Genomic DNA, 25682 nt, shown 5'->3' with positions numbered 1-25682 from the left:
AAAACATCCAAAGTATAGCGTTCTTCATAATACTTGGTAGTTAAAACAATTACCTACCGAGATTCTACTTTTTTAATTATATTTTCAAAGATATTGATTGCACAAAAATGTGCAATTTGTAACACTCCAGCGTAACAATCCAGTCGTAACACTCGTGTTACATTACAATACTAACGAAATTTCTAATTACTTTATATAACACGCATGATGTTATTATACATAAAATTGTCCTATAACAAATGCTCAAATATTTTCGTGTGCCATTGTATCGCTTCCACGTACGTATACATACAGCACGTAATACGAGGAAAATCGAGCAAGTCGGTGGAGCGCGAGTCAATATTTACCAGGAGACCAGAGACGTGGCAGATTTTCGTCCTTCCGCTGGTAAGATCCTTGTACAGCGAGTCGAAGGATCGCGATGGCTCCCATGGATAGGCAGGAGGATGGGGTGGGGACAGGATACGCCAGGTTTTCGGGACGAGAGCGCGAAGAACGCGTGGGAGTGGAGGCTCGTCAAGGACAATAGAAGGCCCGTGAAAGGATCAGAGGAACAGGACGCGATGTTGGTCCACCGACGTGTGTGTCGGTGATTTGGTGCGCGGCGCTGATTGGTCGGCCGCCGGGTGGATCTTCGATTTACGATGCTGCTGTGCGTCGAATGACACGCGGCTTCCTTCCAGCGCCGATTTCGATTAACCCTTTCGCTATTCGCAGGTAGCTACTCGAAAACCGTGCTATATGGGACTGTCCTAACGCGTGGGAATGAGACTGTGAAGAGGAGAATTATATGTAAGAATTGGGTAAAAACGTATTGGTTGTATTAGGAATTTAAATATAGTACTCTTGTAGTAGAATTACTATACTACAGATAGTATAGTACATTTATTTATTTATTTTCATTTTATTTGGCTTATTACATATAATTCATGTAAATTTGTTATATTACATATAAATTACATGTAAAAAGCGGACAGATTATGTTAGAGTATTACGAATTTAGTATATCACAACGTATGTTGCTTAGTGGTATCCGAATTTCTTGATAAAAAGTATGTCATTTTCTTGTACAACCCTGCTTATAATTTTTAAGTTGACGCATTGAAAATAAATATTAAAAGACGAGAAGATGTTATGAATCATATTCACTCATAGACTTTTATAGTACAGAGGCAATGCTCTGTCAAATTGTTGGGAAAGAAGAAAGGAAAGAAGGATATTATTTAGTAATTATTTTATAACTATATTATATTCGCTACCGCTATATGTACGTACAAATTTTGGTAAAAATATACTTAACATGCCGGTACATAGAATTCAATCAGATGACTACACAGGAAAAATTGAAGCGAAAGAAAGAATTGCGAAATTATTAAAGTTCTAACTGCTTGATTTTCTGAAAATGATACATATGCATTTCATGATTTGGTACAATTGGTACAACAATTGGTACTTTATGTCATAAATATCCACAAAGTTTAGTTACAGGATCCTTGTAGAATTTGGAGGTTATGTCTGTACTATAAACGCGTTAGAATTTGTAACTCAATTTTATACTACACTGCACACATTCCTTGACGGAAGCTTACAAATACGGTTTCAAAGGATATTAAAGATTATTTCACGGTATATGAAAAAGAATTTTAATCTAATCTTTTATACATAAATCCATATCAATCTTTTATACATAAAAACCAATAGTGCATGTTATGAATTTCACGCGTTCAGATAAATATCTATCTCTACATTAAGAAAGGACATTGCACATATTTTACAATAGCGTCGTACTTTACTTCATTTAAGAAAAAAAATCACTAAAAAGAAACTAGGGAATTAATTGATCGTGATTAGTAGTTTCCTACAATTATTTTATATATACCGGAAGCGTCTTTATATTTACTTCATCAAATTTTAGCTATAAAAAGAAAATGAAAAATAAATGATTAATAAATAAATTTAAATAAATGCAAAATCCTGGACTGTCTCTAGTGAACAGCCAACATCTGGTTTCCGTGGTGTAGTGGTTATCACATCCGCCTAACACGCGGAAGGTCCCCGGTTCGATCCCGGGCGGAAACATTTTTTTTATTTTTTTAGTATCTATGTATCTACGTTTAAAAATATCAGCTGATTGTAGTGTAATTTTAAAATAAGATCAACATCATTGTCTATTATATTTACCACGGCCGTCTAAAATTTTAGTTTAAATCACTATTTTATCGATATTTCTTCATATTCATTTATTACACTAAAAGTAATTTCAGTAAATATTTACCATTATTTGTTCATATCTGATCTTTAATATGATATTCATGACTCACACTCTTTAAAAATTTGCAGCCTATATTTCATAGTATAATGTAGTTTTAATTCTTAAATTAAGGTCAGAATCATATACGGTCAAGCAATAAAGAAATTTAAAAAATTTTTTAAATGAAAATTTAATATTCTCGTTAAGAGTGATGTTGAGAAATTGACACACAAGCACGTTTCCGTGGTGTAGTGGTTATCACATCCGCCTAACACGCGGAAGGTCCCCGGTTCGATCCCGGGCGGAAACACATACTCCTTTTTTTGCATTAAATCTTTTGTAGAAAAATTTTGCACAGTGTACAAGTTACTTTTAATTGAAAATAGAAATACAAAATTAAAGCGGAAGTATTTAAAAACAGTACCAGTGTAACGTAGTTTATCGTTGATGTGTGTCGTGAGATAATTGTGGTAAAATGAAATTTTTAAGAATCTTAATATGTTTGGAAATATTTCATTAACAAAATATCTACGAACTTCGATACTTTGGACATACAACCGTTATTCTCTAGACTTTTCGATATTTCTTGGATTATTTTTTAGAATTTTCAGTATCAAAGCGATACAATTTAGAGCTCCTCTCAGACTTTTTACAACATATAAGAAAATTTTCTCGACCTTAATTTATTACCCGTACGATGCTAATATATTGACGAATTTATTAAAAAGTCGTAGCTTACACCAAATTCGAAAATTTCATTAAAAACAGCGAGGTGCAAAGGTAAAGCAGACAAAATACTTTCCAGCGTTTTAAAAACGCACGTCCATGCCTCATACTTCACATTAATGATGTTTCACCGGCGGCATATAAATCTGTAGCACTGAAAGCTTCATTTATCCATTTCGCCGGCACTTGTTCCGAATTTTCTGTGAAGAAGATTTTAATGTCCGACATATCGCGACGTGACTACGTGAAATTAAACCATTAAACCGTTCGTAACTACATAGAATCCGATGTTAAAGGGATTAGGTGTCCTATTTAATATTTTTCCTTGAACATTTATAGAAAAACAGTTTATTTTAAAAAATATTTTGGAGAAGAAAGTTCCGTTTAATGCAAACTCTTTGCGATTACTCGACGCGTGAAGCTTTAAATTCAAAGAAATAATTCTGTGAGCTACTTAATCTCTTCCTTAATACATTTAGTGTATTAACTATATTTTGCTAGCATTTATTAGTGCATTTAATTCATTTAATACCACTAATATTTGCATCATTTCTGAAAATAAATATATTTCTCCCTGACCTTTACTAACAGAAAATTATGTTTTATCGAAAACAACGAGTGTCGTAATATCGACACGAGTATAAAACCAATTTAACAACAGTTTTGAACCGGTATATAATCTATATAGAATCCTTATAGAGGTAGAACAGAACAGATATCAAATAATTGGTGAAACGAAAAATAAGAAATCAAAAATATGGCAATGATCTGTCAACCACCTCTTTCTTAATATATTAGTCATAGCATGTATATTAAATTTTTACATTTACAAGTGATTTTTCATCCTCTTGGTCTCCTCTTAGATGCTATAATTAGTATTCACATATTTTTAATCGATATATTCTAGAATCATTTCAATATACTATAATTATTTCTTATCTTATAATTAGATCGAGCATATTTATGCAAACTCAGTTTGCCAAATTCATATTTTGAAGAAATATCCTAGAACCCGAATAGACACTTGTTTCGTCTTTTAAATACTCCAATAGATAGTTTACTTTAGTTGCTTTTGCTTATTATATGCATTCTGCATATTATTGTATTTTTTAATTTCTCATAAATGTATAAACATTCGCAGTTCATTCATAACCGTTTCAGCCAAAACTTTATTGACAATTAATATTGGAGCCTTTCCAACTCTTAGGGAAAATTCCTAACAACCAGCCTACGTCTTAAGAAGCGCTCGAAATCATCGACAAAATTCAAGCCCGCGAATTATTCAGAATAAAAGCATCGTCCCAGCGAACGTATAACGAAGAACAGCGCGGGGGTGGTTTTCGAGGGTGCAGCGGAAAGATATCGGAAGGAAAATCGGGCCATGAGCCAACCAGCGAATCTGGAGGCCGTTCAGCGTATCGAGGTCACGACACGTTATTTCGAGACCTCTTTCGCGTCGGTGCTGGCTACGATGAAAGAGCCCCGCGATGATTAACTGTGATCAAGGAAAATGCTGGTAAACCGGAAGCGAGTAATGAAGAGAAAGGTTGGAAACAAATCGACGTCACTTATCACAGTACTAGATAGACAAGTTGAAGAATGTGAAGGCATTAAATACTCTCGATTTATAGGAGAATTAAATTAAAAAAAAAAAAAAAGAAAAATGGAAATGAGTATCTATACGTAAAAGTATCTACAGTGGCTCGAAAAGTATTTGTTCACCTGTCATAGAAAACTTTTTCGTGCGTATTTTATTATTTTGTCATGTACGTTAATTAAGCAGATATTTCAAGAAAAGTTTTCGGTCTTCTCGAGCCGGTGGAAAATTTTTTCGAGTCCTTACGGTCCGGTCGTGTCGGTCCGAAGTGTGCGACTTTCTCAAAACCGAAAAGCGATTAAATAAACGTTACATTCGACTAGAATACGTTGAAATAGTACGATTCGTGCAAGAAATGCGTATCTTGTAACGTTAGTTAAAATATTCTGAACTTTGATTACCTATCACTATAATGGGACTCAACTACTATCATTATATAAGCAAAATTTGAGTGCGATATAAAAATATTGTGCAGGAGTTTTTGCATTTATTGCAAGCTTGTATTTAATAAAAAATTAGTGTGCTAATAATTAATATTAGTATATACAGTAGGGATTTTTACCTTCAGCATATACCAGTTGTTTAAAGATGTTCCACTGAACAGACTGAGACTTATTAATATCGTGCATGATTGCCTGTTCAAATATTTTTACAATCTCTGCAAAATATATTTATGTTACGTGTACTAAACGTTTTGTAACTTTTGCATATACTTCTAGAATCGTCAAACATTTTACCAATAAAGTCCTGATAATTGGATGTCAATACAGTGCTAATAACATTTCAAAATGTTTAGTATAATACAGATAACGTGTTCATAAAAGATGCAAACAAGTATACGAATACTTTTGCCAGTTATTGCGCAATGATTAGATTGCGGATTTTCATGCATTTATAAATGGGTCGGGGAAATATCCACAATAAAGCACTGGTTTAATAAATAAATTTCACAACGAAAATGAAAAATTGAATAAAAATTATATTTTTCGGAAAATCGATTCGAGATTTAAAATCATTAATCTTTGGAAGCATTTTTATTTTTTTAATGTAGAGGCTCCGGATAAAGATATTGTTCACGCGAATGTTAAAAACAGTAGGAAGTATGTAATCGAGTGAACGAATAAGAGAATGTGAATTGGTGAATTTACCTGAAACTGTTATTTAATGCGACAATTAGTTTCATTTTATTACTTCGGCGTTTCAATAATCGAAGAACAATCGTTTCATTCGTTGATTCGAACAAGAATTATTCATCGATATTACAGGATATTAATGCGGTAATTTGGTAAATTTGAACATTGAAAATAATTCGATATTATAATTCCAATAATTTATTCAGAAACTATCGGTTAGCATAAAACAGTCAAATGTTATTTCTGTATAATAACAATAAATATGGTAGCAAAACACGTAAGTGTAATTGGTATAGTTCTATTCGTTAAGATTTTATTATTATGGAAAAACGTTTATAACATATATAGTACAGGTACTTATACATTATTTTCCCAAAATATTTCTCAATATTACTTGTCACGTTTAAATACAATAAAAAAAGGTAAGAAATATCTACCAAAAGGAAAAATATAACAAAAGTACTGAAAAGAAATAGAAGAAAAATAAAAAGAAGAAAATATATATTATTCGTGCTTAATAAATTCATCCTTGAAGAATGATTACCATGACTTACACAAATTGAGCATCGAATGAAATTTAAGGTGTGGCATCAGCATGATAATTTGAGACGTTAAAAAGCGACATTTCGGCTGCATCAACTTCGTGTTATTATTAGAACTGGAAAGAAATTACGGCGTATCAGCCGGTTATCGATGATCACAGATTCACGACCTCGTGAAACGGTTCGCCAGCTTATCGGAAAGTAACGCGTTCGACGAGTCTTCGAGGCCTCGATTACGCCTCCTCGATTGCCTTGAGTCACCCCGTAAATATCGTACCGCGATCTTAATAAACCAGCCCGGGGAACCGTTCCTGCTTTTATCAATCGAACGACGCGCCCGGCGATTTGTGGAAGCCGATACGACGAAATACGTGAGCCCACGACGATTCATCGATTCATTTTTCCGCCTTGTTACGATAAAGCGGGAATTTACGAACTTGCGCCTCTACGCGAAGCTCTCGATCGTGTTTCTTTTGCAGTTGTACGTGTAATGCAATTTCGAGGTACCGTTCTCCACTTTGTTACGTTTAATATGGCTGAAACATCCGAAAAAAAGAAAAGAATTTAACATGGTACTATATCGGAATTTTAATTTATCCGAATTTATCGTAGAAGATAAATAGTATTCTTTATACTGGAATGAAGATTTGTTGAAATATTGAAAAGAAGCGAAAGCTGCGTTGTTCTCATAGTTATAGAGAAACGATAGAATTTCTGGACTATAGTTGACAAATTAATGATTATAATTAGTAGACTGCGAATTTCTTTGCATTTATACGAAACTTAAAGGCTCAGATACATTGAGAACGCGCACGATCTACAAAAATATATAAAGTCTGCGATATTCATCATACCTTTCCAAATATCTACACTGTATATCTAATATTTAACAGGTAAAGCTTCTTTCTACTCAGGTACCACCTTTTTTTAGTCATATTTATAAAAATACAAGTTTGCATAAATGTCCGCAGTCTAATAATTACTTAGTCACTTATGGCATTATATATTCTATCACAGAGACGTAATCGAATCTTTTCCAAGCCCATCCGTGATTCCATCGGCCGCAATATGGTGACCAGCCCTCAGCGACGCCAACAGGCATTGATTTCACGCGTGGGCCAGGATGTCGGGATATCGATCGCGCCCCCTGCAACGTTTCTCGCCTTCTTCACTTCGTCTCGATCCCCCTAAAACCGTTTCTCCCGCGTATTTCATCTATTTTTTTTTTCCTTTTTACCGTGTGATTTTTAATCTCGAGTAATTGGAAGCGTGATCGATGAAACGAAGGTTGGTTACGTGTGCGAAGAGAACGATTTCACGCTTGTATTGGCAATAATTTTTCATGTGTTTGCTGCAAATTGAAACATTTTTGTAGGTATATACGTAACGTGTGAACAAGTTTATGTTGGTTACAATTTCTGGTATTTCATGCGCAAATTTTGCAATTTTTATTACGATTTTTTGATTATAGTTCCGCATCCTCAATTTTAATTTTATTGGTATTATGCTTGTGAAAAATCATTAGAAAATTATCGAAAGAAATTGTTATTTCATACGAACGAATTACATACGTTTGATATATTGAACTCATACGTTCAATATCATATTCGCGATCTTTTGTTTTTCACGTCTATATCCGTTGCATCTTTCGATCACTGCTCCGGTTAATCTTAGTATTCATGCGAATATTGTATTTCGTTGTTGTAACGTTGTAACCGTCTTTCTAATTTAGATTCTCGGAATTGTTTATTTAATTCATCGCAAGTTTGTCAGTAGAATTTAAATAAGGAAACTGTATGAATATAGACATAGATATCATCAATTTATTATACTTCTGTAATTCCTGCAAATAGATTGCACAAATTTTTGAAATCCCAATTTTAGATGAGTATAAAATTCTGATGAATTAATCCTTTTCCTGATAATCTTGGTTAATTATTACATTTCGTATGAGGATCCTAAGCTATAATAACCGAACAGTTCCATGAACTGGAAATTTTAACAAGGAAAATTTATTCACACGACGTAAGCGATTTTTAATGAAAAATTTACATACGCCAATTAACGTTTATATGCCTCAATTATATTTTGAAACTGATAGTTCCATAAAAATTGCAGTTGATCAGCTCGAATTCTAATTGTGAACGACTTATATATAAATTTGAAGAACATGTGATAATATCAGAGAATAATATAATTAATACAATGGAACCTCGATAATTCGAATCTCAAGGAAAGAATTGAAATCTTCGAGTTATGGATTGCTTTCGACTGATCGAAGCTATTCGTATTCAAATTCAACTTACAGAGGCTTCATAGATAGATTAGGTTTCCCGATCTATAAATATTCAAAGACGTAGAGGCGCGTAACAAATCAAACGATTACGCTTTTGACTCGACTGACAAAAGGCGATCGGTTTGATCAGCAGCAAGAGCAAAGACGCGACGAAAGACAATATGTACATAGTCTTCGTGCAAAAAAGGGGGGACATGGTACATGTTAACTTACAAAAGCTTGAGCTTCGCTAAATTCGACGAATAAAATAACACATTTAAACGTGAAGAAAATAATTCGACATAGAAAAAGTTTATATTTTGACCTAGAGAGCTTTGCTTCCGAGTCATAGAGGTTCGAGTTACCGATGTCCTGCAGTAGATTTAATTTTTGTTAAGTTTCGATCTTTTATCGGTTATTTTATGGTAGAAAAAATTCGGTCGTTCGTGTATGGTAATACAACGCGATGGATATTTATTGCAGTTACAGTGCGCGCGTTGCGCTCAATATTGTTCGCTCTCAGTGCGTGAAATATTAATGGTGCGTTGAATTTATTCGTTGCTACGATGCGAAATATTTCATAAAATTTCACGTGTGCAAGTTGAACGTTGAAAATGCGTTTATAACGGCGACAGAACTGGAAAGCTTCACAACTGTTTTATATTTTCAGATACGTAGGTTTTCACAGTTTATGCGAAACGTGTAAAAACTAAATTTCCATTTTATTGGCCACATAGATCAGGCACCTGGTTTTTCAAATATTTATCTCTCAAACTAAGCAATATATCTCTTAAAAATGCAATTTACCGATTCTCAGAGCGATAAATCGACCAACGTCGCATGATATATCTTCCGGAAAAATAATCTAATAATCGTAAGAATCGTAAAATTAATTTTCTAAAAACGAACACCAATTTCTTCTTCTTCAAAAAGTTGATCTATAATATATCTTCAAATCTGTATCACGAAGAGATTACACCTAAGAATACTTATTTAAATATAGAATATCCAATATGTTAAGTATAAGAATTTACCTTAAAAACGCGTTCTAATTAAGGAAACGAAGATTCTCGATTTTGTTTAATATCGATCGTACGAAGAATCGAAGAATCAAGACGGAACTTCGCTAGATCACGTTCTACGCTCGCCATGTTGACGGAATGCGGTCGAGATTCCTGCATAAATTTCCAAACACCCTTTACTTTAGTGACCCACGAGGTTTCCATACAGACACTATAGCAATTAATAGCGGCCAGTTTTCTTAATGTTATCGTACCAAGTTACAATGAAAGAAAAAACATCAAAACTTTGGCTGTAATCTGTTTAGCGAATGAAGAAAACGTGTAAAGCAAGCAGCTTTCAATGTAGATATCTATACATACGTTGAAACGGATAGGTCTTGTAAAAGTGTGTTTGAAGCTGATTGGAATTATAACACGTGTTTTACGAGTGTTTCCCCGTAGTTTAGCTTTATCATCCTTTCTCGGAAAACTTTTTATACGTCTGACGAACTCGTGTTCTGAAATTTTGATAAGTTAATAAATATCTGTTATACGTAATCGTACCCGTAATCGCTAAGTTATTCGCGTACATCGTTATTTCACGTACTATCAATGAATAACGTAGCAAATAGATATTAAACAATGCCGAAGATACGAAAAATAAAAGAAATTTTTAGCGGTTAGCTAAGGGAACTCTACTTGATCCCAAAACGTATTAGATGAATCGTTGAAGTTGTTGGGATATTTTTTAATTTCTACAAGTTGCTTACAATTTCCGAAAGAAATATCTAAATTCTTAATTCTCAAATATTTCTTTCACTGCTGTTTCTTTTGAACAAATACGTATATATCTACCTCGGTGACGCAATTGACAAATTTTAGAAATTAAATTTTATACGTCGACTAACTTAACGCTATACGGAAACATTAATCGTGCAAAGGTAATCAACGAACAAATATCGAAAAAAATACTATTTTGCTACTACCGTTCACTACTTTACAGCTTCAAAAGATCGAGGAAACCCGTCGGTATATTAAAAACAACACCGCGTTTCCTCAAATTAATTCGCAGACTACTTTTTTTCAACTACGAGACAGGATATTCTTAAGAAAAACAAGTAGAAATTCCAATACTCCTAGCGTTAATTATTCATCTGACGAGGTCGATAGTTCGCTGTCTCATTCACAATGATCAACTTTTCATCTTGCAAAGTCAATAACGATTAATCTTCATCATCAAGTTCCCGATAATCCGACTTCCGTAACCGGAGGAATGAAACGCATAAAGAGAGAAAAAAAGGGAAGGTAAGAAACAGGCGGAAGAAGGGAATAAAAGAGGAGGAATTAATATTCCTAGACGGGAGGAAGGCCGGAATCTCGAATCGGCGATATATTTCACGGCGTGGCTTGGACTTTCGAGGCGAGCCGCCGCCGGAACCGGTTTTTTTTACGCTCGACGCGCCGCTGCGGGACGCGCGTTGAAAATTCTCGAAGCAATGGCGCGTGTCGCGTGACGAGCCGGACAAATACGTCCGCAAGGACGCGCTTAATCGCGATTACGTAAAACGGCGGTCCGCTCGACTGCGAATCGCACTTGGACAACGTTTAACAGAACGCAAACGTCGCCTCGTCATATCGAAATATGTTTGGGAAACGAGCCCGGAATCTCTGTCGAACAACACGAAATTTATTCCAACAAATCGAACAATCAACTAGTATAAATTGTTTAATAAGCTTACGAGATTGTTGTTAGGTTGATAACAAGCGGATCGTATGGAAAAATTAACTTTTACCCACAACAAGTATAAATATTCTTTAAGATTTCTGAAGCTTCCTGAGAACATTAATTGTTCGTTAATGACAATTTTTCTTAAATTAAATTCCGTAAGATTGTACGTGAGAAATTATTGTTATCGGATAGAAATCTCAACCTTTGTGAAGTTTCGTTTTTTTCGAATTTTGTTTTGCTGAAAAACAGGGATGGCATTGAACAATTCAATAGATGGCAGAGAATTATCGAACAGAATGGTGGATGTTTGGTTTAATCGTTGCCATTGCACGATATCGGAATACAATTTATGCAATTTATACTGGAAATGGCTTAGGATCCATCCGATAATCCTATACTTCGTAATTTCGTAAGAAAGTGAAATCCGTTTGATACTTTAATCGCTTGTCCATTTAGGAAAAAACCTGACTTTGATCATTCAGCTTTAAATTGAAAATCTTTCGTCTTTAATCCTTCTACGGTTCTTTGATTTTATCATGCTACAGTTTGATAGCTTTCCTCATGCTGTGACGCACGATACTAAAATATCAATTTCAATTTCCAATGGATCATTAATCATCTCTTTCCTGTACTCTTCAATTCGTTTCGACAATTCCTCCAGCAAAATCATACAGATTTATGTACTCATAAAACACGCGAAAACGAACTAACTCTAAAACGAACTTACCGGCACATCGATGATATTTATAACGAGAAATCGTTCGACGTGCAATTCAGTCGATGAAGTCTGAATTCCATCGGTATTGAGGACAGCTGAATAAATTCCGCGACGATGCAGCCGGTCGCACGCCCACTCTCGAGTACGACGCATCGAGTCGGCTGATTATCTTTTAGTAGCCGATAACAGTATCGACATGAGAACGAGGATCTACCGGGTGACCCACGCCACCCATGTGACGCGCATGAAACGCAATGAACCATCGTCTCGAGCGAAATAATGGCTCACGTGGCACAGCCAATGTTCTCTTACGCATTTATAGAACCATTTGGTTCACGCTTCGAGCGATGACGATTACCGAAGATGATCATGGAAAAAAAATACAACAGAGACCCGTTGGATTTATTTTATAATTTTTAGTTACTCACTACAATGTAATAGTATGTTTTTGTATAGCTTCTGCACGTAAATATCTCGCTGATATACCGGCTGATTTTTCTAAATTGCGTAAAAAGCTCGACTTCAAAGCATCGGTTGGTCGAGGCGTTTTTCAGGCCAAATCTAATTTTTCAAATACTTGGAGACGTGAGTGATTAGTCCAGAGAAACGAAGACTATAAAATGTTTCAGGTGTGAAAATCATACATCGATGAAGTCCCCAGTCCCGTTGTTCCACACAATGTTACTCTTGCCAGACAGTGGGATGTGCCAATTTCGAAAAAACAGTTTACAAGGAGAATCTAGCAATTTGAAAACAGCATGTTCGGTTGAAAGATGTGCTCATACGTGCCGGCGAAACACAATGACTTGGACGACGCGACGTGTATAAAGATACATATCGTCACACATATTTTGAAACGCTGGTTAAACTGGTCGTTTACTGATTATTTGAAGAATAAGAGCAATCGAATATGCGTGGGAATTTTTTATCGATATTTGCAAATTCCACAATGACAGATTCAACGTGACTTATCACAGTAAATTAGATTCGGAGTCGTACAATTCTCTGTCTGAAGACTCTTTGCCTAAAGAAAGAATGATTACGGCGGATGAGGAGGATAATGTTTGAGATGTTAATCGTTTAGCTAATTGAGATGACTGATATCACTGAAATTTGGAATATTATCAAGTGACTGTGTCCTGAAAGAAATACCAAGTATCTACGTAAATGAGGTACGATTATACCATTTAAACGATGGGGCATTCGTAGTTTCTAGAAAATTAAATCTTGTTTTATCCATATCATAATATAAATTCCTAATATCTATTAACATTGAAACAGTTCAAAACCTCGCAAGTGTGCTTTATGAAGAAAGAAAAATCAAAAACTCGGAGAAAAACCTTCGAATCTTCCAAAAAGTCACCGGGAAGTTCCAAACGATGTAAAAAGAACAGGTAAACCTATGTACAAAAGAACGTTACACGCTTTTAGATATTAAGCAATCGTTTAAATCTATCGACGTTAAGTCGCTACAGTGGGATCCTTGCACGGAAAGACAGTTCGACGAGACGTTGAACAAGTTGTTAGAAACCTGTAACATCGCAGACAGTCTTCAACATACCGACATCAGCACCGACACCAGTGGCTACAGTGCGGTAGCGGCAGCTGTCACGACGAGTCCATGCTGTTTCCAGTCTACGCATCAAGCAGTTACGGAACTTGAATCAGTCGGCCACGGCTACTACTTCGCTACTTCAGATGGAGACAAGCACCGACACTGTCGACCTTTTGGTTCACGCGGTGTCGGAGCAAAGTCGCAAAGACGACAACGACGGCAGAAACTATTGCATTAGCGCGTTTTTTCACGCCGTTGCTAACATTCCATTGCCACGGCAATGTTCTTATCTTCGATCGTTTCTTCTATAGCTGACCGGTTAGGAGCAAGCTCGACAATGGCATCAGTCGCGAATTTGCAACCGTTAGATTAGATCCTCTATCGGTTGAAGCAGGATCAATCGTCCTTTTCGATGACGGAGACGGCGATGTCGGGCAAACTACGCGTAACTGATGGTTTTATCGGATCAGAAGTTATCGCAACCGGCGATCTTATCGGGTCATAAGCTTTCTTAAGTCACCGATATCAGCGCTTCGGGAAGTGCAAATAGCAGTTACAGCAGGTACCAGTGACACAGAATCAAGATACAGACAAGATGATTTTCTCGATTGCCGATGGAGAAGGTGGAGTTAGCGCAAGAAGTAGGATCGTTGAGACCAAAGTGGTGCCCGTTATCACGAAAAGCATCGAAACGGTTCATTGCAATCGATTCGATTCGCAAAACGCGTTGAGAAGAGCCGAAGAATCCACCGCTTCGACGATACGATGGTGATGAATGTAATAACTCGCAATTGGCCAGAAGAAGCTGCCGCTGTCTCTGTCGCCGTAACTGATTCACACTGGTGAAGTACATCGGAGCTACCAAGCTCCGATGGCGGAGATGTTGGTAACGAGAGTATTTCGAATAGGATTATTACGAGCCCTAGTGCTGGTGCCAGTGCTGTCGCAGCAGGAACCACAGGATACCGAAGAAGATATCGAAGAGAAGAACAATCTCGTTCGATCGCTAAGAGGAGGGAAAGATTGGGCACGTGGAGAACGTCGGGAGCGTTGCTTGGGAAACCTGGAAGATCGCCGAAGAAACAAAAACGACGATGCAGAACTTGCTAGCTCGCTGCTCCGATTTCCGAAGGTTTTATCTGCAATGGAGAAAAGAAACGCGTGGAATTGATTCGGCTGCAAGGAAATTGGAAACGAATCGGAAGCTAGCTGTGTCTATAAATACCGGGAAGAATTATATGCAAGTAGGTGGTGGGAACGAGGAACTTAACAGCGATTACGATGACGGCGGCAACAAGAAAAATGCAGCATGTCATCTACACCGTCTACGTCTACTCTTACTCGATCGAATATGGATCGCTGTCGGTTATGTTTGATAAAGAAGGATGAAGACAACAAGGAAAATATCGAGCTAGTCAAAGAGATGGACAGATCTCTCCATTTGACTATAATGGAGCCGGAAGAACAGGAATCGTTGAAACGTTTAGACCCGACGATTTGCGATCCAAATACGATCGTAGAAAAATTAAAATTCCTCTGTGGAAAAGGCCAGATCATTCGACAAACTATCAGGCGTTTGGAAATCGACAGCAAAACGAAACGCGAGACGATTGCGCGAGGTCTGTTCCAGATTACCGATATCATCTGTTCGGTCGGCGGTTTTGTCGGTTTTCGATGGGATGGAACGAAATATGACTGTTTCTCCTGGTGATAATAATCGGAAGGTCAAGCTAGAGGCTGCTACTTCCGGTAGGGTTTTTATCTTCCTTTTAGAGACGTCTGATGCCGGTGCTATGGGAATTTTTAAAACATTTATTTGCATTACTAATTGCATTGCTTAACTACTTGTATCTCGCATTTATTCAGGGGCACTGACCTCTTCTTTCTTAGATTTGTCAAATTAAAAAATTAGAACGATAATCGTCCGGTGTGAATGCTCTATCTCGAACCAAATAAAAAATATATTCGTTGGTGGCGCGGAATCTTAGTAAATATTTTATTTGCAGTTTATATATTATTTTGATAGAATATTAGCAATAATTGGTTTAGTTCCTCGGGATGAGAAAGACTGAAAATCACTGACCTATGATATAATGGCGAGGAGAAATAATAAATTGGTGCGTTTTCTTTCGAAAGAAAGGATTAAAGAAATTTTACCTAACGTAGAGTATAAAGGCAGGTTTTGAAACCTGAATAAAATTTTGCGTGATAAAGGAAGCCGTGTACAGTTCATAAACAAAGTCAATTTTTAAAATTAACTACATTTCATTAAATGTAGATACAGAGGCGAAGTTACGTTTTAACGTACAAGTAATGATTAAAGAATATTTTATTTAACATATTTTCGTAACGAATGAATAAGAAACTTCAATCCATTGTTATTCATAATTACTTCGACTAACTCTAAGTAATTATTGTATTATAACGTTCGAGCTAAACAAAGGCTAACAACCAAGAACTACGTAGACTGCAAGCTTCTATACGACAAGAGAGTAAATTTAAATAAACACTGCAATCTATCACGATATCATAACTTTAAGTGTATTAAGATAAAAGATAAGCACGATCTTGGTCTCAAGCTTGACACAAAAAAGTGCAACGATGCTCCGTAGAAGATCAAAAGGTTCTTCACGAAATCGCTAAAGGAGGCAATGCTCCCTATCGATCCTAATAAAATCAATATACTATTGCAATATTCTATTACAGTGTACAATACATTATTGTAATTTCTTTACTTTATAAACTTTGTATCACGTAGGTATTATATTATAGTTTTGTACCAAATACATCTAGTTAATTAGCTACATTTAAATTGCATATCTTTATGCAAATTTATAGATAGATAGACAGATAGTTAACTTTATTTTTCTGCCTATTCGGTCTTGAAAATGGGGTTGGCACATGGTTTCGCGTACAATATTAGTGTACATAAACATCCTTGTTATATCTCATATACTTTGGATACTCTGTACTGTTTCCTTCTCTTATTTCTCTGTATTTTCCATTATACCTTCCTTTTACTATCCTCTCATATCGTGACTGTCATATCGTGTATTATGCAAATTTATTTTTTTACGAATACGACTTAAGGAATATGGATTTGCCTTTTTTTTCTTAGCCTAAATATTGTAACAAATAAATTCATTTTAGATATTTTATTTATGTATTCGTACACATTGTGTGCTTCTCACATACTTTTCCTTTTTTAAATTTCCCGTAAATATTTCAATATCTTTACTTCATATCTTATAACAAAATGTTTGGTATTAAATACTAAGCTTAACTCTTTGTACAAAAGTTCTTTTTGATTTGGTCAAATTCTATCTATTAGTCTGGATAGCGTGTTCTCGTATCTGTTCATACTTGTTGAAGTAACTACTTCAAGAACAAAACTCTACATCTTCATTTATGTATATCCCTGATCTAGAAACTGCTATTACACAGAAATATTCTAAATAAGGAGAAGTGCATATTATTGTACCCTTGAACATACATTATGTTTTAGGTTGCAAGGTCTAGGACCAAGCAACTAATAAAAAGATTTCTATTTATGTTCTATTTATGTAGCCTCTAACCAAAGCTATAAGGTTAACTCTTTTGGTAATGTTCTTTTGCTATAAATATATGAACCTGCTCCCTATCATTCCATTGTCTAGTAACACTAAGAGAGTAAAGATCTGAATCAGCATAAACTTATACTTGTACTTATACTTTTAATTATTTCAATATACTTTTCTATTACAAATTCATGCACTTGTTCCTCAATAAATCACACTCAACGTCAACAAGATTCTATGGCTTGAATGTTCTTAAATTACTCAGAATCAGAGCGTTTATGGTTCTCGAGTCGTTTCTTAAAATTTAAGAGAAGGACCATTTTCACGGCAGGAAACTCAGGGCTAATAATAACTTCCGTTTTCCTCTTGATGAATCGGCTTTCCAGCCGCCCTTTATGTTTGTATAACAACTAGGAGGGACTGGTCTCCCCGTTTTACGCGTATTTATTTGTCGCCATCGAGGTTTCCGTGAGGGATGCAGGGATTTATGACGCCACTTCGAGAGGTGCTTCTCGTTTGGGGCCATTAACGGTTGTTACGTGCAGACTAGATTATTACAACGATGATACGTTATCACATTATTATTTTAGTCGAGTTAGATTAATTATATCACGGATATACCGAATAAGAAAGTATATTTAGTATACTTAGAATTTAAAATTGACATTTAAGGTAAGAAAGTTGTGCTATTAAATTGATAAATTTAATAGACAAATATTTATATATACGTTAAAAATTCACGAATTATAAATTCACAAAATACTGAAGCAAACCGAACGAAAGAAATATAAATATAGAATTAACAAATTAAAAAGTGCATTCACCTTGTTTAATTCATGAAAAATATGATTAAAATTTCACGTGATTAACGATCCTATCGTGTTCAGATGTAAATATATATAATCAAGAGAAAAATGTCATATAAAATTACGTGTTTGTCGAAGGCTGTGTTAAAAGGTTGTAATAAAAGTAACAACCATAAGAATACCAAAGGAATACTTTAGTCCACGATATAGCCTGCAATTTCACGTCATCGAGTCTTTACGTTTGGATAAAATTAAAAGGGAAAGATATATCAAAGGGATATATATATCGAGTATTAGGTCGTTTCGTTCGGATACAACGAAATCAAAATGAGCTTCATAGGGTAACAAATTTCGCTGTTAGTATCACAGGAGCAGTGAACATTTTGAGACGTTTCGTAATTGCCTTTTCTTAAAATATCGTCCTTTATTTCTTTTTTGTTGTTCCTCCTGTATCTCATATTTTTATCGTAACTTTCTAACAAAGTCCTAAACGATCTATATTCGTGTTCGTAAACGTTTTTGTTTCATTATAGCTGTAAAGTGTACGCACAAAGTTTGGCTGTTAAACCGTGAAACAACCTGTATAATGAAATAACAAGTTTTTAACGGAAAAAAATGGAAGAAAAAAAAAAGAAGACAGGATCAAGTGAAGTTTCTTCCGCGTGAGAAACTGAGGGAATTGTCTTTAAACCCGTCCTGGGATGATTCGCAGATTCCCGCGTGAGTGACATGTGTCACAAGGTATGTCGAACCCTTATTTAGAAACGCATCAAAAGTTAGCCCACTTCCAGTCGCATACACGCACACAGTCACAACGCCTGGCCCCTCTCTTCATTGTCAGCCTAATACCACGATCGACTCTTTTTTCTCTTTCTCTTTTCTTTTCTTTCCTATTTTTTTTTTCTTCTTTCCTCTGCTTCTTTGACGTACGGAAGCGGGAACATAGAGGATTCCCGAACACAATGCGACGTAATTGGAAGTCACCGGATGCTGAGAATTGGTCGTTTCCCATGATTCGTGAATTTATCGAGCTTGACTCGCGAATCGTCAGAATTTCTTTACCGTTTCTAGTTAACTATAATTTTAAATCAGAATCTGTTACGATTACATTGCGGATTGTTTACGCAGATTCTTATCTTTGGGAAAAATGATTCAAAGAAGTAGCAAATTTGTCTCGCTGAAACGTCGAACAGTGTTCGCAGAAAACACTGCGAGTGCCAAGAGACGAGGTTTCTACGAGGAGAAGAAAATTTATGCGTTAACGAAGTGCAAATTCATGGAAAAGGAAAATGTGTCTGTAAAAAAACCATGCGCGTGCTATGTTTTTTAATTGTAAAGAAAACTCAATGTTGCGTTCATTTAAATAGATGGCACAGATAAGAGCGAAGAAACAATTGACTAACATTCATTGACGATTATATTTTTGTTTATACTGAAATTTTGCATTGTGCTTATTGTTATTATTTATTCTCCAATAAAAGATGGGAAATTTTCGCAAATAACACACGAAGCATTTTGCTTTGGATATTTCACATACTTTTTCATATCACGTGCATTCTGCTGAATTTTGCACTTTCAAATTTCCTGTAAACGCATAAAAATCCGCAGTCTAGTTACGATATACGATTATTGACTTCCTCGTTAAATGCAATTTTCATTGGATTTTCCTATTTCGTTCGCCAAAGCTCGCGCTAATTATTCAATACAGTGGAACTGGATTTATTGGAGGGAAATTTTAGTGAATGCCCGATTAACTGAACTTTTGCTGGTTGAATTCACTGACCCACTAACCGAGCGCCAACTCCTATTACCTGTATGAACGAAAAATAATGGGTAGCAGGGAGAAATTTAGCGAGCTCCTACTGTATACCAACTTCCATTATATCTACACCTAAACTGTTTGTCCCACTACAAATTCAGATAAACAGAGTTTTACCGCAGTTACGATAGTCTGTCTGTTTGATAAATCTCATAAATGATACATTCATCGATGCCTTCAAAAATACACAGAGAAATAAAGAAAGAAATTAAAAAAGCATAGTCTGAGCGAAATTTGACGCAAGAAAGTTGCTTTAACACGAACACGCGAATCCACCAAAAATTTTCTATATATCCCCCCACCCTCCACCTCATCGTCCCCCCAACTATTATCGAAGAAGAAAGCTTGCTGGTCTGTGATTTAACTTCGTCCCACGCTGAACAATGAGACGTCCACGTCGAAAACGCGGTTCTTTAATACAGATATTTTTCATAAGTCGCATTGTGTGCAAATAATACTGGCGAAGTACATAAGTAAGTATATAGGCGAGCGGTGTGATGCGCGTGAACGCGCGCGACCGAGCTCCATCCGTAATTCGCAACGCGCGGCGTATCCCCGCGAGGCGCGACGCGTGTTAATAAATCTCGTGAGATCACGGCCGGCAGAGAAGAGAAAGAGGACGATGGAATGGGAAGAAGGGACGACGACGACGACGACGACGCCGCGAGAAAACGAGCAAAGAGGAGCCGGAGAAGAAAGAAACGAGCAGGACGGACCTCGCCGCACACGAAGGGCGCGAGAATTGTTCTTCCCTCGTTTGCGCTCGTTCTATGTCCGATTCAGAGTTTCTTTTTCTTTTTGTTTCGCTTTTTTTTTGTTATTCATTTGTTGCTCGTATCTGTGAGAAATTATCACCGTTTTGTGTTTGTGATAATTGGCTAGATGAGGATTATGGCGATGTAAGTCGGTTTAGTGCTATCATTTGCGAAATGGTTTTTTACATTTTTAGTAGTGAAATATAATTTTTATTTGCCGTAAAACTAAGGAGACCTGTAAGAGATGAAATGAAATTTTCACAATAGTAACTTTTACATACCGTTAGGATTTTTCGCTCGGCAACTATCGATTTTCAGAGTTCGCTGATTTCAGGGATTTCGATAAGATCGAAGTTCGAAGCTTGTGACTTTTCAGAATCTTTTAGGAGTCGCAAGGAAGAAGAGGAAGATGAAAGGAAATGAACAAATTGAGAAGTGGCTTCTTATGTTTTTCCTAATATTTAGTTCTTCTTTAACTTACAGGCATCGTTTTAATAGTACATCATTGAAATATCATGATGATACGACGCTACTAATTACGTAATTACCTGTGTAATTATATAATTACTAATAATTACTAATAATTACACGATTACCTGTAATAATTACACAATTAATAATAATTACATAATTTCATTTCTAAAAGCATGATTTGTACGTTACGATTAAATCGCCTAATTTCCTAGAGAACTTGTAATTTTTTCACAATACGTACACAATTTTCTAACAGAAAGTCACATCTTCCATATCGAAAGAAAAATCCTCTTACCCTACTTTTAATATTAATTATACTGTTAAAATACATCATCCTATTATTTACAGCTATTAATATTACTAATACTGATGCTAATATTATCAAACCTATAACATTACATGATACAGCCAATGATTTACATAATTTCATTTCTATTGGCCAACCACAATAAAAACACCAGACACTTACGCATTGTTCTTCAACTGTTAAATTTCTTAATTAGTCGCATCCATCCTGCCGAAAGAAAAATGCCCTTACCCTACTTTTAATATTAATTATACTGTTAAAATACATCATCCTATTATTTACAGCTATTAATATTACTAATACTGATGCTAATATTATCAAACCTATAACATTACATGATATCGCCAATGATTTACATAATTTCATTTCTATTGGCAACTAAGTGATTGCGGATTTTGTCAATACCAACTAATGACAAAATCCGCAATCACTTAGTTGCCAACTACAATAAAAACACCAGACACCTACGCATTGCTTTTCAACTGTTAAATTTCTTAATTAGTCGCATCCATCCTGCCGAAAGAAAAATGCCCTTACCCTACTTTTAATATTAATTATACTGTTAAAATACATCATCCTATTATTTACAGCTATTAATATTACTAATACTGATGCTAATATTATCAAACCTATAACATTACATGATATCGCCAATGATTTACATAATTTCATTTCTATTGGCAACTAAGTGATTGCGGATTTTGTCAATACCAATTAATGACAAAATCCGCAATCATTTAATTGCCAACTACAATAAAAACATCATCCTATCATTAAAATACATCATCCTATTATTTACAGCTATTAATATTACTAATACTGATGCTAATATTATCAAACCTATAACATTACATGATATCGCCAATGATTTACATAATTTCATTTCTATTGGCAACTAAGTGATTGCGGATTTTGTGAATACCAACTAATGACAAAATCCGCCATTATTTATTTGCCAACTACAATAAAAACACCAGACACTTACGCACTGCTTTTCAACTGTTAAATTTCTTGAAAAAATTATAATTTCTCGATAATCCATACGCTATATGGTAAGAGATAATCCCACGTACCATTTTCCCAGAGAAAAATTCCCTTACCATATCCGGAACATTGGCGAACAATTAGAAATTCTCACAATGAACAGGGGAAGATTGTCCCCCTGTTTCAAGGGAGAACCTCCGCTTCTCGCCTTCTATTCATCTTCCACGTCGATCCTCTTCCGATTTTCTCTGCAACGAGAACCGTGGCTTTTTCTTTGCTTTCTCGTCTTTATCCCTACGTTGGAGTAGCTGCTTCTTTTCACGGCGGACAGCATCGTCGAGTAAGAGAAAAGAAAAAGAGTCGTCGTCCGCGGTTGGTTCGACGTTAACGCGACGAGTGAGAGGGAAAAAGTGTGTATTTAGCGCGGTGAAACCTCAGACACCGTTAACGTGCTCGTCTTTGGCTTGCGAACGCGGTTCCGTTATGACTCCTTTTGTCACGGGTCTGCACATTTTTCTGACCGATAAACCATGGGCCACGAGCATCGTTACAGCCACGATGAAACGATTTATTTTACCATCTAACCTTTTGGTAGTGTAATAAAATAAGGTAGAATTTAAAATAAATCGTTCAGAAACTGCGCTCCACTATATGGAAAACTAGAATGCACAAACTGTATTAGCTGCTTTATTTAAACATTTGCTTCACGGATTTTTATGCATTACGATAGTACAAACATTTCTTCTTCACCTTCAATAATTGCTGCATATGGCTGAGTTTTACGCGTTTACAGGAGATAAAAAATTGGAAAATGCACACAAGTGAAAATATAGAAAATAACGAAGATACAGTAGCTACTTATATAACATTGAAATAACATCCTACCTACCATTAGATTGCGGATTTTTCATTGAGTCTATGAAAATATGAATTTCCATAAAACTACACAGACCTAACGTATACGCGAACGCCAGCAGATATATTAAAGGGCTATCGTTTTTTTCACTCTAATCCAATTAACAAAGAGAAGCAATAAAGACAGTAAATTAATTTCGCACGCTCGTTTCTTTTTCACCATGCTGCCGCTTCCAAAAAATCTCCGATTCACGTAGCCGTAAGAATGAAAGGAGCAAAAAGCGCGGCTACGAAGAAGCTGGATCCTGAAACGCGTTTCGAAATCACAAAGAAAGGAAACATTGAAAAACAGAGGAGTCGGGTTGAAAAATCGGAAAAAAACCAGGCTGTCTTTAACGGAGAGAAAAATAGAGCGTTATTTGCTGCAAAACCAAAAAGTCGCGGGCATCTTTTAACGTAATAATGAAAGGGTACACGGTGGCACCGACAAAGGAGACTCGGTCGCCGTCAATAAAACTCCTTTAGTTGAGCGGCACAGGCCGCTTTAATTAAGCGCATTCGTTTTAATTCGACTTAAAAGCGGCTGTTTAATTTGATTTTTCTGCGCCACGACAGAATCCCGGCCGATGTCTCGGCCCTCCTCGTCGCTCTTTCATTCGCTTGACCTTGATTTATTCAATAAACTGCTCTGGTCCTCTGCGAGTTTCAGCCCTGCAAATAAAAAGAAAAACCTTTCTGTCATTCATGATAGTTTCTGTACCTAAACTAATCTTACAGAAGAACTTGTTTTATTAAAACAAATTATATCTTCGTATAACAGCATGATTATTTATCTATTTGCTATTCTACCAAGTAATTATATATAAATTACCAAAATAATAATAGCTACATATTATTAACATAATAATGGTAACTAAAACAAAAGAGATATAGTGGCTCATGAAAATCCTGCTACATGATTTAACGTTATAAAAGAACTTGTTTCTATTGAAATAAATCATATCTTCCTATTATAATAAGATGTTTATTTATTTAGTAACATATGAGGTAATTATAGCAATTGGTATAATAGTAATTATAGGTAGAAAAAGTATACGATCACTTATGAAAGGTAGAATAATATATAAATACAGGTGGTAATATCTCGACGATATATCACTCTTTAATCATCCATTCAATTTATATTTAATATATTCAAAAACATGCCAATCTTTTAAAAGAAATTATAAGATACAAGACCTATAATTTGAACCGATTCTAACTTACTAATAATTTATTATCAGCGAATAACCTATTAACCCATATTGATTATCGGTGCAGGTGTAAAGAATCAATTAGAAAAAGGTAATTAACGACGTTTTTCTCGGTAAGGAAATTAAAAAAATCTCATACCTTATACAACAATTTTTATTCGATCTTCTATTTAACACTGCAAATCTCGGATATTTTATATGGAAAGAAATGTAACTAACGTTATCGTAGTTAATCCTTCAGTCAGCGAATCGCAAGTTTTGCAAGATCGATATTGCATCGAGATGAAAGAATCGGAATATTCGCAACTATTTGCAACACGACGCACGAACGCTCGTAAATCCAGAATTAACGCGAGAAAGTAGAACGCGGCGAGATTACGAAGAAGAAGAAAAAAGTAGAGTAGAGCAAAATAGAACGTAGTAGGATAAAAAATTCGCTTCTCGAGGAAGTAGACGTATAAATGCAAAGCAGCCGTTCGCCATAGCCGGATCTTGCAACGTAGGAACAAAAAGACGCGTGAAAATGGACGTGAGAAAAATGGCCATCTAAAAAATGAAGGTCCATTTCGAAATTCCTGGTTAGTATGACGAGACCAAGAAATATCCGTGGAGAAATGTAAGAGAAATGAGAAGATAAGGGTGAGAGGGTGAAAGAGGCGTCCGGATGGCATGCAACAAGTTTGGACCATTTCCTTCAATTTTCTTCTCGTCATTCTCTCTTAGGACCTTAATTGTTCTATTATTGGATGATACAAATATACGTTACGAATATGATGGAATATTGAAAGTATTTTTCAATAGAACAGGAAAATAAGTATCGATAGAAATTTTAATATTAATTTTAGAAGAAAAATGGGAAGAAAGAAATGAAATATTGGGTAAATTCTCTGTTTAATCGTTCAACATCTGGCACATTAAATCCAAATTGTGTAAAAGATGTAATATTTATTTATATATTATACATAGGTGTTTTGTTATTTTCAGATTAAAGATTTATTAGAAATATTAATCCGATCTGTAAATTATTCGCTGTTTTGCCAGTGGAGCCTGACCAAGAAAGATTAAGTACATTAATCAGGGACAAAGTTTGACGAATTTTGAAAAGTAGCATTTTTTTGAAATTGATCAAAAGTGATTTTGAAAAGCAGTGCAATATTCGGTGTTAAATGGCTAGACAGTCAACACCTTCTCTTACACACCTACAGACTGATAAAACTGAACTAGTAAAAAGTAATATAAATAATAATTAGCACTAAAACTATCAACAATAATTCTATACTTGAATATCAATGCCAATTATTTTCTGTAGACTTCACAACTTCAACGTTTACAGTATTCTAAAGAA

The 25682-nt window shown here is 35.5% G+C and overlaps 1 long non-coding RNA gene and 2 other non-coding genes across 4 annotated transcripts in view; 2 read left to right on the top strand and 1 right to left on the bottom strand.

Moving 5' to 3' along the window:
• Positions 1-2006: 2006 nt before the first annotated feature.
• TRNAV-AAC lies at positions 2007-2079 on the top strand. Its single transcript has one exon. It is a non-coding gene; the product is annotated as a tRNA-Val (tRNA).
• Positions 2080-2488: 409 nt separating this feature from the next.
• TRNAV-AAC lies at positions 2489-2561 on the top strand. Its single transcript has one exon. It is a non-coding gene; the product is annotated as a tRNA-Val (tRNA).
• An 18342-nt stretch (positions 2562-20903) lies between these two features.
• LOC125384701 overlaps positions 20904-25682 on the bottom strand; it is a 163891-nt gene continuing 159112 nt past the window's right edge. The window contains exons 4-5 of one of the 2 annotated variants that reach the window (XR_007223392.1): positions 22235-23795; positions 20904-21719 (exon numbers count right to left, since the gene is read on the bottom strand). This is a non-coding gene — a long non-coding RNA (uncharacterized LOC125384701). Of the gene's footprint in view, positions 23796-25682 lie in introns of both variants that reach the window. The other variant, XR_007223391.1, reaches the window with a different exon arrangement.

Source organism: Bombus terrestris, chromosome 3, assembly GCF_910591885.1.
Source record: "Bombus terrestris chromosome 3, iyBomTerr1.2, whole genome shotgun sequence".
Classification (NCBI taxonomy): Eukaryota; Metazoa; Arthropoda; class Insecta; order Hymenoptera; family Apidae; genus Bombus; species Bombus terrestris.
Note: the sequence above shows the minus strand (reverse complement) of the source record. Positions and strands in the feature narration are given on the sequence as shown.